Raw genomic sequence first — 13,874 nt, 5'->3', positions numbered from 1 at the left:
CCTGGAAAGTGTTAAATGCCCATGACCAGCTCCTTGTGTAGAACAGTTCAGACAGTTGCCCTATCTCTTCAAAGTCCACTTGGCTAAAAGGAAACAATTTTCCATTTGAATTCTGCCAAGTCCAACTGAAAAATGCTGTGTGCGGAGTTACGCAAGTTGGCACCTCACATCGTACCTCCCAACCTTCGTTAAACATCAACTTCCTGTACCTTTTACGTGGAAAATGATTACCTAAGGTAGGCTCTCCCCCTGGCAAATAAGAGTTCCTTAACAGAAGGTCAGTATATGTACAGATGTAACCCATAGGAGCAGCTCCAAGGAAGAAAGAGCTGACCCCTCTAAAATGGCCTACTTGTCAGGCCCTCATACCATGTATTCCTTAGAAGTCATTTTGGTAATACAGAACTATTGACTTTTAGGGCTAGAAACCATGACTGACACTCAGGGTGTAACTGTGGTTTTACAGGACAGTCTCTTCCCAGTTCTGATGGACCCCAGGCCTCACCATCTAGTTAAATTTCTACCTGGGATTAACTCCACCTGCCCAAGAATTACCTGCCTCCATATAGTTTCAAATAAGAAAAAAGGATTTAAGATATTTATGGGAAAATGTGTTTCAGAAAAACAAGTATTAGCTCCTATTCAACATATATGGCCTTGGATAGCTATCTGTAAAATGGGTACATTTTACAATGTATTACTGTATAATCAAATGATTCAGAGTACTGTTTTGTTAGAATTTTCTTTGGTTCTTTTTGAATAAAGCAGTATAAAAACTGTAAAATGTCACAGAAATGTAACAGACCATTGTAATGATCTGCAACTATCAACTTTCCATTTGTGCTACTGATCTTAGTGGCTTACAGGATTTAACATTCTGGTTTATGTTCTGCAGTTAGAAGATGGAAAAATAACAAGCCATAACTCTAAGCAATGTCATCTGAAATGTTACATTCTCAAACTAGGATGCTTTTGATCCCACTTCACCAATATGGAGACAATCCTAGCAATAGTCATTACTTTTTATGGCTTTAGAAGTAGTCAAGGAACAGCCTGATACTGGGAGCACGGAATAGACCAGGAGAGAAGGCTTGGGTCCTAGTCCTGGGTCTCTAACTTACTTTTCATAATATAAAACATTTATGCAAATAGTTCCAGTCAATTTCCTCATGTATAAAATAGACCTCTCCCAACCTGTGCTGTCCACCTTACAAGGGATGGTGTGTTAAGTGAGTGAAAAGGTTCTTAATGTCCCATTTCCAAGGCACTATCCAAAAACATACAGAGTTATTGTTTCACTTTGATTTTAATCATATTTGTGTGGAGCATGTGTTTGTGTGTGTGTGTGTGTGTGTGTGTGTGTGTGTGTGTGTGTGTGTAAGTGGCAATCCTGGATTTTCATCTCCTTTTGCTTTGATTAAAAAAACACAGCTCAATGGGGCACCCAGGGAGCTTAGTCAGATGGGCGTCCAACTGTTGATTTCCGCTCAGGTCATGATCTCGTGGTTTGTGAGTTCGAGCCCTGAATTGGGCTCTGCACTGATATCATGGAGCCTGCTTAGGATTCTCTCTCTCTCTCTCTCTCTCTCTCTCTCTCTCTCTCTCTCTCTCTCTCTCCCGCGCTCTCTGTTACTCCCCTGTTTGTGCACCCTCTCTTGCTCTCAAAATACATCAATAAAATTCAGAAACAAAAAACAACAAAACCGCAGCTCAAATGTAACAAATTATCTTAATAAATTATCGGGAACTCACTAAACTCAAACTCCGAAGAAAATCAAGAGGTGACGAAGCTGGAGTCGAAGAATAAATACACTCAACTGTTACTGGTATAAACCAATTCTTTTTTCAGGAAAAGTGATCATGCTCTTGTACCTGGAATTGAATTCCCAAAAGAGAGCAGCATCCACAGACCCAAGCAACCACCCTATCAAAGTTCGGGTGAGGAAATTAAATGAAACTTCCTAGCCATGAATCAGAAGAGAGGACATATATTTGGCACTGTGGTAGAATAACCCCAGGTGGCAGGTATTATCCCCACTGTCCTCATGGGGTAACGGGGTGCAAAAGAAAGTAACTTACCGAATCCACGTGGCTAACACAGAAGATCTCAGACATGAACCCAGCTTGGTTAAATTCTGAAGTCTATACACTCCTCATTAAACTCCTGTACCCAATGTACTGGACATCAGTAACATTTTTTCCAATGCTACCACAAAGTATGTGTCCAAAGTTTCAAACTGGACATCAGGGTGAGTAAAATCCAGCTAAATGTTGAAATACCTCCATTATTCCAATCTTAATAAAAACAAGATAAAAAAAAAAAAACAATACCTTGTCCTGGAGGCTTATACTTCTATCACTTAAGCACAAAATAATTTTCATTTGATTGTGTACATTTCAAATTTTAAGGGTTCAGCATAATAAGAGCTAACCATTTTCTGACACAACCAGTCATGCTCCAAAAATAAAATCATTTAAAGTTTTTCCTGAAAAGAAAATGCAGCATTTTTCCTATCTCCATTCCCATTTTAATGACTAGACCACCCCTCTTATGCTGGAAGTAAAATGAATTGGTAAATTCCTCCACACAGCTGCCATTAATAGCTCCATAAAGCACGATCAGAAGTTTTTAAGCCTTAAATTAAAAAGTCAACTATTAAAGAGCACAAAGTCAAATTCAATAACCAACAAGTTTTGTGGGCCATCAAAAAGTTTTAGAGACATGCAAAACTGCTCTGAAATAAATCTTACGAAGTCCAAGGAAAGAAAGAACAATCCCAGACTGAAAATTCATCTGAATTGCTTTTTAAAATGTAAATACAGGGGTGCCTGGGTGGCTCAGTCCGTTAAGCACCTGACTTCGGCTCAGGTCATGATCTCACAGTCCGTGAGTTCGAGCCCCACATCAGGCTCTGTGCTGACAGCTCAGAGCCTGGAGCCTGCTTCAGATTCTTTGTCTCCCTATCTCTCTCTGGCCCTCCCCTGCTCATGCTCTGTCTCTGTCTCAAAAATAAATAAAAACATTTTAAAAATTAAAAACAAAAAGAAAACGTAAATACATATTTCTGGAAACAAGAAACAGCCCGTCTGTATGAGAAATGGTTAGCCTGTGATGGTCTGCACCAATGGAGAATGTAATCAATTATCACAAGTGGAATTAATCCGGTACAAGTATTTGCACATGAGTTTGCCAGATGTTCTGAGACTGGCACTTTATTATGAAACAGAACTGTAACTCCAAAGAAATAGGAACCTCATACTTTGTCCTAACTCCTACCAGCTTTCAGAAGGACACAGGGCCACCAGTGAGGCTGCCTCTCTAGGTTTGCTGAGTCTGTCACAGGGGGTGAGGGACAGGACAAAGAGGAAAGTCTAGAAAAGCAGTACGTGAATTATTATCTCTGGCTTAAAAGACCTTCTAGTAGCTGTGACTGATGCAAGAAAGAATTTCAAACTCCCGTGCCATTAGTCTCTAGATGATTTATTCCAGGCTACATCTGGTGCAAATCATGACAAAAGTGCAAATACACCCGACATCATCAGGTTTAGACCCTGTCCTCAAGAAGCTTCCAAGTTTCAACAAAAATATGTTGGAAGAGGTCACTAAAAAGATTATCCAGAGCAAGTAAGTGAAACTAGACAGCACTGCTAAGTATCCTGCTTCTCAACAATTCTGAGGGTAATCACGATCCACCGTTAAGGATGAAGAGCCTGTAGGTAACCAAAAATGTGAAAACAGACTTAGCTTTACCAAAATTTGCTCAAGGTCGCAGGTAGAATTCTCAACATATGGCACAATGTTAACGATCTGGGAAGAATATTTCTAGGACCCTCGACACTAACATTTTCAATACTGCACTTTTCACAATGGTTGAGGCTTTTCTGCTCACCCCTCTGAGAATGGGAGCCAATTCTTTTTTCCACGTCTGTGCCCTTCTACCTTGCACAACCAACATCTGGACCACAGGGAGTGCTCAATACATAGTCTGAAGCTTGCCACACAGTTTTTTAACAGCAAGGATTCTTACTCGTGCCTTGTATTTACCATTTAACATGAAAACATAATTCTAACTATGTAACACTCCACATAAATGGGTTCTACATATGGAGTCCAGACTGAAGATCTAATAAAACAAGTGGGTTTTTCTTGCAGATAGAAAAATGTATGCTTTTTCACCCATTTCTCATTTCTCCAATCCTTCTGACTCTATCACCAGCAAGTAGGAATTCTGGAACCCTTGCCTGAATTATAATCTATTGAGTTAGATTAGTAGAAATGCGCCCATAGAGTTCAATTCCCTAATTTGCCTAGAATAAGAGGACTATAGTATAGCAGTTTACTAGAGAACTAAAACACAGGTTTTTCATAGCACAAGGTGTTTTAACTGGCACTTATTCTGGCAAATACAACTCAACTGACTTGACAGGGTGAAAAGGGGGAGGAGATCATTTTTGAATGCCTGCTCTTACATGGCTTATATCTACACAAGCTTCTATTTTTGTTCCATGCAGCTTATCAAGTGAGTTTTGTTTTAAAAGAAGATGCAGTTTTAGGGGTGCCTAGGTGGCTTAGTCAGTTACGCATCTGACTGGATTTCATCTCCGGTCATGATCTCATAGTTCATGGGCTTGAGCCCCACAGCAGGCTCCACACTGTTAGCTGGAATTCTCTCTCTCCCACTCTCTGCCTCTCTCAAATATAAACTTAAAAAAAAAAAAAAGAGAGAACATGCAGTTTTAACTTGATGTCAATTATTAACAATCATGAAAACCATCTTAAGACACAAACTTAAGAGAATTTTTCATTTGTCACTCAATACTTCTAAACACAAATGAACTGTTTATCTGAAATAAGGTGAAGAAATAGTGACATTTTCTTCAATATTGGTATATATGTAAATAATACCCAAATAAATATTACCAAGTTTTTCAATTTTTTTTTTAATGTTTATTTTTGAAAGAGCGAGACAGAGCATGACTGGAGGAGGGGCAGAGAGAAAGGGGGACACACAACCCGAAGCAGGCTCCAGGCTCTGAGCTGTCAGCACAGAGTCAAGGCAGGGCTCCAACTCATGAACCGCGAGATCATGACCTGAGCCAAAGTTGGACGCCCAACTGACTGAGCCACTCAGGCACCCCAGCGTTACCAAGTTTTCAATGCAAAAAAAAGCGTAGAAGTAACCCCGCAGCCAAGACGTAACAAACACTGCCAGTGTTATATAAGCCAAAATTATATAAGCTTTATGTTTAAACAAGAATATATTTTTACACCTCTCCCTCCTACTCTTAACAACTGCTTTCTCAATGCCAATTTAGGGCACCAATGTCCTTAAATGTTTTAGTTAATTGTAGAAGATCAGGGGAATCGTGGTTGATTGGCCCATGAACATTAATTTTCTTTGCAATGACTATAAGTTGAGAAGGTGCAAACATTTACACGTATTTAATAGAGTGAAGGGGCACCTGGGTGGCTCAGCCAGTTAGGTGTCCAACTTCAGCTCAGGTCATGATCTCGCAGGTCTTGAGTGTAAACCCCGCATTGGGCTCTGTGCCGACAGCTCGGAGCCTGGAGCCTTCCTCGAATTCTGTGTCTCCCTCTCTCTCTGCCTTTCGCTCGCTCATGCCGTGTGTGTGTGTGTGTGTGTGTGTGTGTGTGTGTGTGTGTGTGTGTGTCTCTCAAAACAAACACCAAAAAAATTTTTACAGAGTGAAAATACAGAATTTGATGGCTTTAAACCCCTCTCTCCATGGCACCTTACCTTTAAGACTGACACGTTCTTAGTCTGTTTTGTTCTGCTCTTTTTCTTCCTGTGCACACACAGTGCCAAGCTGGCCAGACCTCCCCTTCCACTTAGCACAACTCTTACTGCAACATGAAATGGGTACAATTTCGGGGAAACTACACTACCTGGAAGTTAATTTCCCAGTGACCACTTTGCCCTTTGCTGCTACTTTGAGAAACTTACGTACTACCTTCACATGACCTTCAATGCTCACAAAGAACTGAGTCAACCCTACTAACAAGTAAACACGTCTCCTCAAGACAAACTTTAACGGACTTTAAAACGATCTTTAGTTTTACAACTTCAAAATGAAATAAAACATCTATGTTAGAATAGTGGTAGGATTAGTGATTTTTCTTACTTTTACTCATGCAAGTAATACATACACAGAACATTCATGAACTTAGATATACGACTATTAGCAAGACTTAAATACAGTTTATCTTGAAATATTTTCTCTTCAATATTGGGCATAAACTGCAGGCTAAGGAAAACCTGCTAGTTTTTTCAATTTTTTTTAAAATGTTTATTTTTGAGAGAGAGAGAGAGAGAGAGAGAGAGACAGAGTATGAGAGGGGAAGGGGCAGAGAGAGAGAGAGAGAGAGAGAGAGAGACATGCAGAATCTGAAGCAGGTTCCAGGCTCTGAGCTGTCAGCACAAAGCCCAACACGGGGTGCGAACTCATTAACCGTGAGATCTTGACCTGAGGTGAAGTCGGTTGCTTAACCGAGTCATCCAGGCACCCCCAACCTATTAGCTTTAATGAATAAATGAGGTGGGGCACCTGGGTGGCTCAGTCAGTTGAGCAACCAACTTTGGCTCAGGTCATGATCTCATGGTTTGTGAGTTCGAGCCCCATGTCAGGCTCTGTGCTGACAGCTCAGAGCCTGGAGCCTGCTTCAGATTCTCTGTCTCCCTCCCTCTCTGCCCCTCTCCCACTCATGCTCTGTCTCGGTCTCAGAAATAAACATTAAAAAAATTTTTTAAATAAATGAGGCTATTTGGGAATCAAAGATAGAGATGCAAAAATGGAATTCTGAAGGGCTTGAAAGCTATTAAGGAAAACACCTCTAGATTCAAACTGGCTTACTACTCTCTATTTGTTGAGCAAACCCTTTCTTCCTTGATTGTGTCAACATGATACATCAGGGCAATCACCAATTGCAAAATACCTTGCTGTGTATGAAAGTGAAGTTTTACTGTATTTGTCTACAGAGTAAAGATTAGCCCTCAAATCTGTCATCCCCAAAATGGAAAAATCTTTTTCATCTGGAGCCAAATGAACAAAAAAAAAATCATGCATTAATATCCTGGATAACTGCCCACATAGAAGAGTTAGAACTGATTTCAAATAATACTGTGGCCATTTCAGCAATCTTGTAGAAACTTGATTTAGAAAAATACACCTTTAAAAAATTTTTTTTTAACATTTTTGAGAGAGAGAGAGAGAGTGGGGGAAGGGCAGAGAGAGAGGGAGACACAGAATCCGAAGCAGGCTCCAGGCTCTGAGCTGTGAACACAGAGCCCGATACGGGACCCAAACCCACGAACTGCGAGACCTGAGCCAAAGTCAGATGCTTAACTGACTGAGCCACCCAGGCGCCCCTAGAAAAATACATCTTTAGAAGAAGTCGTTGGCCAGTCAAACTCAGTGACTCTGTTATAACAGATTTCCCTAAGTCAAGTTTGGGGAACCCTGCTTAAAGCTGGCTTTTCCAAACCAAATCTCAGGCTGGTGAAGTCATATGCCTTATGACCTAGTCCTTCAACTACAGCCCACAGTCACTCACCCTCAGTCTCTCCTCACCTCTCTAAAGGCCACAGCCACTGCTGTCTAAGTCCCTGCCAGGCCAGTGGGGGAGGTCACCTCGTGGTAGGCTCACCTGCCTGTAGAGAAAGTTGGGGTGCATTTTTAAGTGCCCTTACACACACACACAGCACACCAACCTCATCTTCCTGGCTCACGTATGGTCCAGTGGTTTATTTGTGGGTCCTCAGACATGGAGAGCACCCTCAACGAGGCTTCTAAAAGTTCTCAGGGTGTACTTAAGCTTCCATAGTATGGAAAGAGAACTCAAGTCTGGGAAGTCAGGAGGCTTTTTTCCCCTCTTTCAATAGTTTCATCTATCAATAATATTGGAAATTTGGGACAACTTTTAAACTACATATACATCTGTCTAGATATCAAGACTCATCACCAATTCAGTATGGAACTATAACAATCATTGCACAGCAAAATACTACTACTACAAATGAGTAAAACTAGATGGATGGTGAGCCTAGTTGACATTATCACAGAACAACATACCTCAAACATTTTTGTTCCCTGTAATTCAAAACTTTCTGTTCTGATTATGAGGAATGTTGTTCCTAATGGTATATACAATGCACAACTATTACTTATCAACAAACAATCTGGTTGACAATGGTCTCTACTCCAGTACATACAGGTTGTTCTAATGGATCTGAAAAGAACCTTACTCAAAATTAAGGGTACATGGGGGTCAGGGGGGATTCTTTCAAAAGTCATCTTCTGCCACGGTCATGTATTTAAGCTAGGATTCAAAAGTGTTAATTACGTTTTTGAGAAATTCAACAGACTTGGCTACATAAAAGTCTAGAACATCTCTAAGTCAAAACCACTATAAACATGTACTACTGGTCTTTATAAGGCCAAGACATAACGGGGAAGAAAGATATGCAACGTGAAAGGCAAAAGATTATCAATCCATAAGAGTTCTTACGAATAGAAAGACATTAATACCCCAATAGAAAAAAATGTGGTCCTACATTCAATTAAAAAGGAATAAAAATTAAAAATAACAATTTTTTTTGGTATACATAATTTGTAATAAAAAAATGGAAATTTAGATATAAAGAAAGCACTGTTCACTTATAGAGCTAGAAGAATTATTTTTCCAGATGCCTGGGTGGCTCAGTCATTTAAGCGTCTGACTTCCAGCTTAGGTCATGATCTCACAGTGAGTTCAGGCCCTCATCAGGCTCTGTGCTGACAGCCCAGAGCCTGGAGCCTGCTTCAGATTCTGTTTTTCCCTTTCTCTCTCTGCCCCTTACAGGCTCATGCTCTCTCTCTCTCTCTCCTTCAAAAAATAAACATTAAAAAAAAATTGTTTTTAAAGAATTATTTTTCCTTTTCAGAGTGATTCCCCATATTACAACATTATAGTAACACAAGGACTCTCAGAGTGCTAGTGGGATCATACTTGGGTAAAACATTTTTTGCAAAGCAAATGGTCCATCTGTCTCCAGAGATCTTTGAGCCATCAACTGTATTTCAAGGACTCCATCCTAAGGAAATATGCCCTGTAGATAAAGTTTTATAAAGGATATTTGTTGCAACAGTATATATTTAACAGTAACTGGAAATAAAAGTTCAGCTTATAAACAACCATGTTACCTCTATATAATGTAATATTATGTAGCCACTACAATAAAACTCTTGCAGAACTGTAATGATATGTGAGCTTTTTCCTCCTAAGTTATGCAGGGAAAAAAAAAATCAGCATGCAATCTGTACATGTATAAATGTAATTATAAAAAATAAACCTATTTATGTTATGTATTAACAAGCATGAAGAAAACATTGTGATTATATTTGGGTGGTGGAATTATTTAACCCTTATACTTTTTCTCAATCTACCCTTTTTTTTTTTTTCCAGCAAGCATTACTTTTGAAATTGGAAAAAAGCCATTTTGAGGAATGTTGTTCCTAATGGTATATATAAGGCACAACTATTTCTTATCAACAAACACAATCTGGTTTGCAATCGTCTCTACTCCAGGACATAGAGGTTGTTCTAATGGATGTAAAAAGAACCTTACTCAGAATTAAGGGTACATGGGACATGCTTTCTAAGTGCTTAAGACTAGTAACTGAAATACCCACAAAGAAATCTAGCTGGAATTTTATAACCCTATGAAATAATCCCAAATTGCAACCATGTATTACTGATACAGAACAGTAAGGCGCAGCTCTTCTACAAGCACTATTTTCTCCACATAAAGACAGTCTTAAGAAGTGGAAAAGTTGGCACGAGTTAAATATATCTTAAACTCAATTTCACTATGTCTTTATTTCTAAGGAGAAGTAGTTCCAATCGTTTCTTTGTGTAATTTCTTTATGGAATGCTGCATTTAAGAAAAATATCAAGAAAAAGAACGATAAAGAAAAAGAAAAATACCAATAAATGCATTTAATACACTGCAAAGCACTCTACAAATAGGGAGGGCATCACTGTTTCAATTTAAATTGTCCATCATTTCCTGGCCCAATGATCCCTGACAAACTAGTTGGTCTACCTTATTGCATTTCCAAGCGCTTCAGTTCTTCTTCAGGTTAACCACACACAGTTATCTGGGTGTTATCTAGACTCCTTAAGGAGGCCATAGGTTCCCAGGAAGCAGCGACTCATTTCCTTTTTATTCCCCTCCCTCCCAGATTGCCTCCCTCCTTCCCTCCACTCCTCACACCTGCACCCCACCCTCCACCCCCAGGGCTAAGGATTTAGTGTGATGGAGACTGAAATCCCTTCACCTGGCAAAACCTGAACGCTGCCGGTGACACCCCTCCCCCGTTCTGCCTAAGACTTTGATTTTATTCAAACAAAACACACTGGATTTCCTTTCTTAGCACACCCACTGCTGAATACTCCGTTGTAGTTAACAGAGGATGTGAAAAATTACGTGAAAATTAATCTCTCCTATTCTTACTCCAAAATAAATTACTCCGAGTCAAAGGCAACAAATAACTTAGCAGCAAAGAGTACGTCTTGAAAACGGAGAAGAGGATGTAAGGTAAGAAAACACATTAGTCGTCAATCAGGTGACCTTACTTTGGAACGGATTTTTCTAGAGAGCTAGGAAAGCGCAAGTGAGCTGCAGGAAGAGGGCAGGCTCGGGACGGAGGGCCTTGGGAGTTGCAGCAAACCTCAGGAACGCCACATTTTCAGCCCCGGGTGCTTTAGCTGAGAATGGGCCCAAGCGAACCGCACCGCGCGAGGCCAGGACTGCCGGCCCCGCGGGTCAGGTGTCTGGTGGGTGGCTTCCGGCTGAGCAGATGCCTGTCAGGCTGAGTCTACTGGAAACCCCTCGGGTCACTTTGAAGGTGACAGCTACGGAGATCCGCATCCGTCCCCGCCGCACCAGCTGAGCTGACCCCACGTGAGACCCGCTCCCCGCAGAGCCTCCGCTCCACTGCGGGTGCCTCCCCGCTTCTCCCCAACTTTGCCCCCACCCAAGCCCCGGGAATACCCGCCCCCTCCCTCAAAGCCAGTCCCGTCACCCTGTGACGGTCGCGTCCTGGAGGTCCCCTCGCCTGAGATCTCCACCTCGGACAGGCCGGGCTGCGGGAATCGCCTCAACTCCGCGCTTACCCGCAGCTCCTCCCTCCTCCTCCTCCGGGAGCCGAGACGCAGGACGGGGGAAACCAGCACTGCAAGCCCGGGCGCCCTCCGGACCCCCGGCGGAGGCGCTCCAGGCCCACCCCGGAGGCCCGCGGCGCAATCAGTGCCCGGCGGGCAGCGTGCGCACCTGGGGACACACGGCCAGGCCCTCACCCCACCCCCGCAGGCCAGCGGAGGCTGCAGCAGCCGGGCGGGAACCCGGAGTCCGGGGCGTCCCAGCCTCCCCGCCTCCCGAGCCGCTGGGGGTGGAGCAAGGGCGGGGAGTTCGGGAAACTTGTAAATAGAAAAGCGCCGCCGCCTCTGCCCCCCCGGGCCCGCAGCCTCCCCTTCCAGGCGGCCCCAGCCTACGCCTTGCTGCTGGAGACAAAGGGCAGGCGGCGACCAAGGGGGGGGCTGTGCCCCGAGACACTTGCTAGTCGCTCGTGGCTGTACCTCGGAACGCAGGCCAGGGCGGCCCCAGCCGCGCTCCGCTCGGCTCCGCTCGGCTGCGCTCGACTCTGCTCCGCTCGCAGGTTGGCGGGCTCAGCCAGCCGCTTCGCTGCCCCCTCTTGCGCTCCCGCGTCCCAGTCCCGAAGCCCCGCACGCTCCGGGGCTAAATGCCGACGCGCCCCAGACCCGGGCGTCTGCCCGGGACCGCGCTGCACCTGTTGCCACGTGCGACGCGGCGCCCAGGGCTGCTGACCGCGCACCTGCCTGAGCCGCGCGTCCCCAGATCACGCAGGTCCCCGCGGGCGACTGGAGTTGTGCCTACTCCCGGCTCTTGCCCCCTCGCTTATCCGTGCGAGCTCTCTGGCTTCCAGCTAGCCGTGGGGCATTGCAGCGAGGGCGGGCCGGGGGTGGGGGGAGGGAGTGGGGAGGTCGCAGAATGATCGGGGCGGAGGTGTGCTAGGAACCAGCACTGATGGTCTCTTCAGAGTGTAAGACTCCTGGTCTGTTTTAGCTTCGTCCTACTAAGAAGTTTGCTAGCAAACACCTAGTAAAGGTTAAAGAAATGAGCTCCAGCTGTTAGATCTTAGAATAAAACGTGTACAGAATACAACACCAGGGAGATCAACGAGGCCGACCCACTTTTCTCTAACCACAAATGAGGTCCTTTGCTAAAGTGAACGAATTTCATCCATAGCTGTCCATTACGTTCATAAAATGTTTTCTCCTATTGGCGTATTTTTAACTGTTAAATGTCAGACAACCTGAGATCAAAATCTTAAATATCTTTTTTTTTTTTCTTTAAGTTTAGTTATTTTGAGAGCGAGAGAGCACGTGAGTGAGCAGAGGAAGGGCAGAGACAGGGAGAGAGAGAATCCCAAGCAGGCTCTGTGCTGTCAGTGTGGAGCCATAAACGGGGCTCGATTTCATTAACCCTCAAATCCTAACCTGGGCTGAAACCAAGAGTGGGTGGCTTAACTGACTGAGCCACCCAGGTGCAGGAGACCAAAATTAAAACAATAGTAATAATTAACTGGTTGGGACTTGCTAAAAGCTTTTTAAGAGAAATAAGTCTTTGCAGAGAATTAATCTGAGGATACTGTATTTAAGTTTTCTATACTATCAACATTAGATCAACTAACAGATGTATTGTCATTTATAGTTGCAGACTTTTCATATGTACAATGTTCCAATATTTCCTCAATAAGACCCAAGACCCGAGTACGTAGATCAGTTTATTATCTCCATTTTTCAGTTGAAGAAAGCTCAAGTGACTTACTGAGGTCACACAGCTAGCCAGAGGTAAGTGCAAAGGCATCCGGCCTAAGTCATGACCTAGTCTTTTTATTCTACTGTGTGACAATTCTTGCTTGCTTTTGAAGTACTTATTTCAAGGACAGACATGGAACGTATCTAGGACTTTAGGAAAAGGCATACGATTATTTTTAAGCAGATACAGCTTTAAACACCAATGAATGATTCTCCCCTATGCAAAAGCACTAAAACCAAAACCCAAAAACAAACCCACTGACATAGTTCCTGCAAGTGAGGGGGCAATTATGCTAATTAGCAACATGCCTCCTTCCTAAACAGAATAGTCCTAGTGTTAAACATATCATTTAATCTTTATAACCCTCATGTGACCCAGGTGATTTGGTCCAACCCCCCATAGTTCTATTGTGTGACTTAGTTATATCTGTAAATAAAGAACCTGTTTTACTTCACTTTTCTGAGGGATAAATTGCAGGAAAGGAAAGAGAAAAAAAACACCCCTCACCTAAGTAATTAGAAGCAACTTCTGTGGTCATTGGGAAATCTGAATCTTTGCTTCTAATTGCATGCACATAAAAACAGAAGTTACCTTCTAGGGACATCATCAGGGACTCTGTCAAGGCAAATATGCTTGAAATGGGGCCTGCTGACTTTTCTTTCCATGTTGGCTCTGGGCATGTTGCCATATTCTTGATCTCTGAACTCCAGTGTTAACCTGCTCCAGACTCCAGGAACCTGTTAAGGGTCAGATAATAACTCCACACAACTTAGGGGTCCTTTGTCCTTAAGAAAAAAAAAAAAGTTACCAGAATTTTTTTCTGTACTAGAAAAATGCAAATTGAAACTACATAGAAAAAACACTTTTTCATTTATCAGAACTGCAAAGATTGAAAAGTTTGATAACCACTGCGTGTTAGCAAAAATTTGGAGAGACAGGCAGTGACAATGCTGATGTGCATGTAAATTAGAA

At 42.9% G+C, this 13,874-nt stretch overlaps 1 protein-coding gene across 5 annotated transcripts in view; it reads right to left on the bottom strand.

Annotated features, from left to right (window-relative positions):
• MTUS1 (microtubule associated scaffold protein 1) overlaps positions 1-11,971 on the bottom strand; it is a 175,438-nt gene extending 163,467 nt beyond the window's left edge. For 4 of the 5 annotated variants that reach the window (XM_027077230.2, XM_053216338.1, XM_053216339.1 and 1 more), the window contains exon 1: positions 11,177-11,315. The gene's annotated coding sequence lies outside the window, so the exon portion shown is untranslated. Of the gene's footprint in view, positions 1-11,176; positions 11,316-11,638 lie in introns of those variants that run through there. The other variant, XM_053216337.1, reaches the window with a different exon arrangement.
• Between the last annotated feature and the right edge of the window lie 1,903 nt (positions 11,972-13,874).

The sequence above is a fragment of the Acinonyx jubatus genome, chromosome B1, assembly GCF_027475565.1.
Source record: "Acinonyx jubatus isolate Ajub_Pintada_27869175 chromosome B1, VMU_Ajub_asm_v1.0, whole genome shotgun sequence".
Classification (NCBI taxonomy): Eukaryota; Metazoa; Chordata; class Mammalia; order Carnivora; family Felidae; genus Acinonyx; species Acinonyx jubatus.
This window is presented reverse-complemented; position numbering and strand designations above follow the sequence as displayed.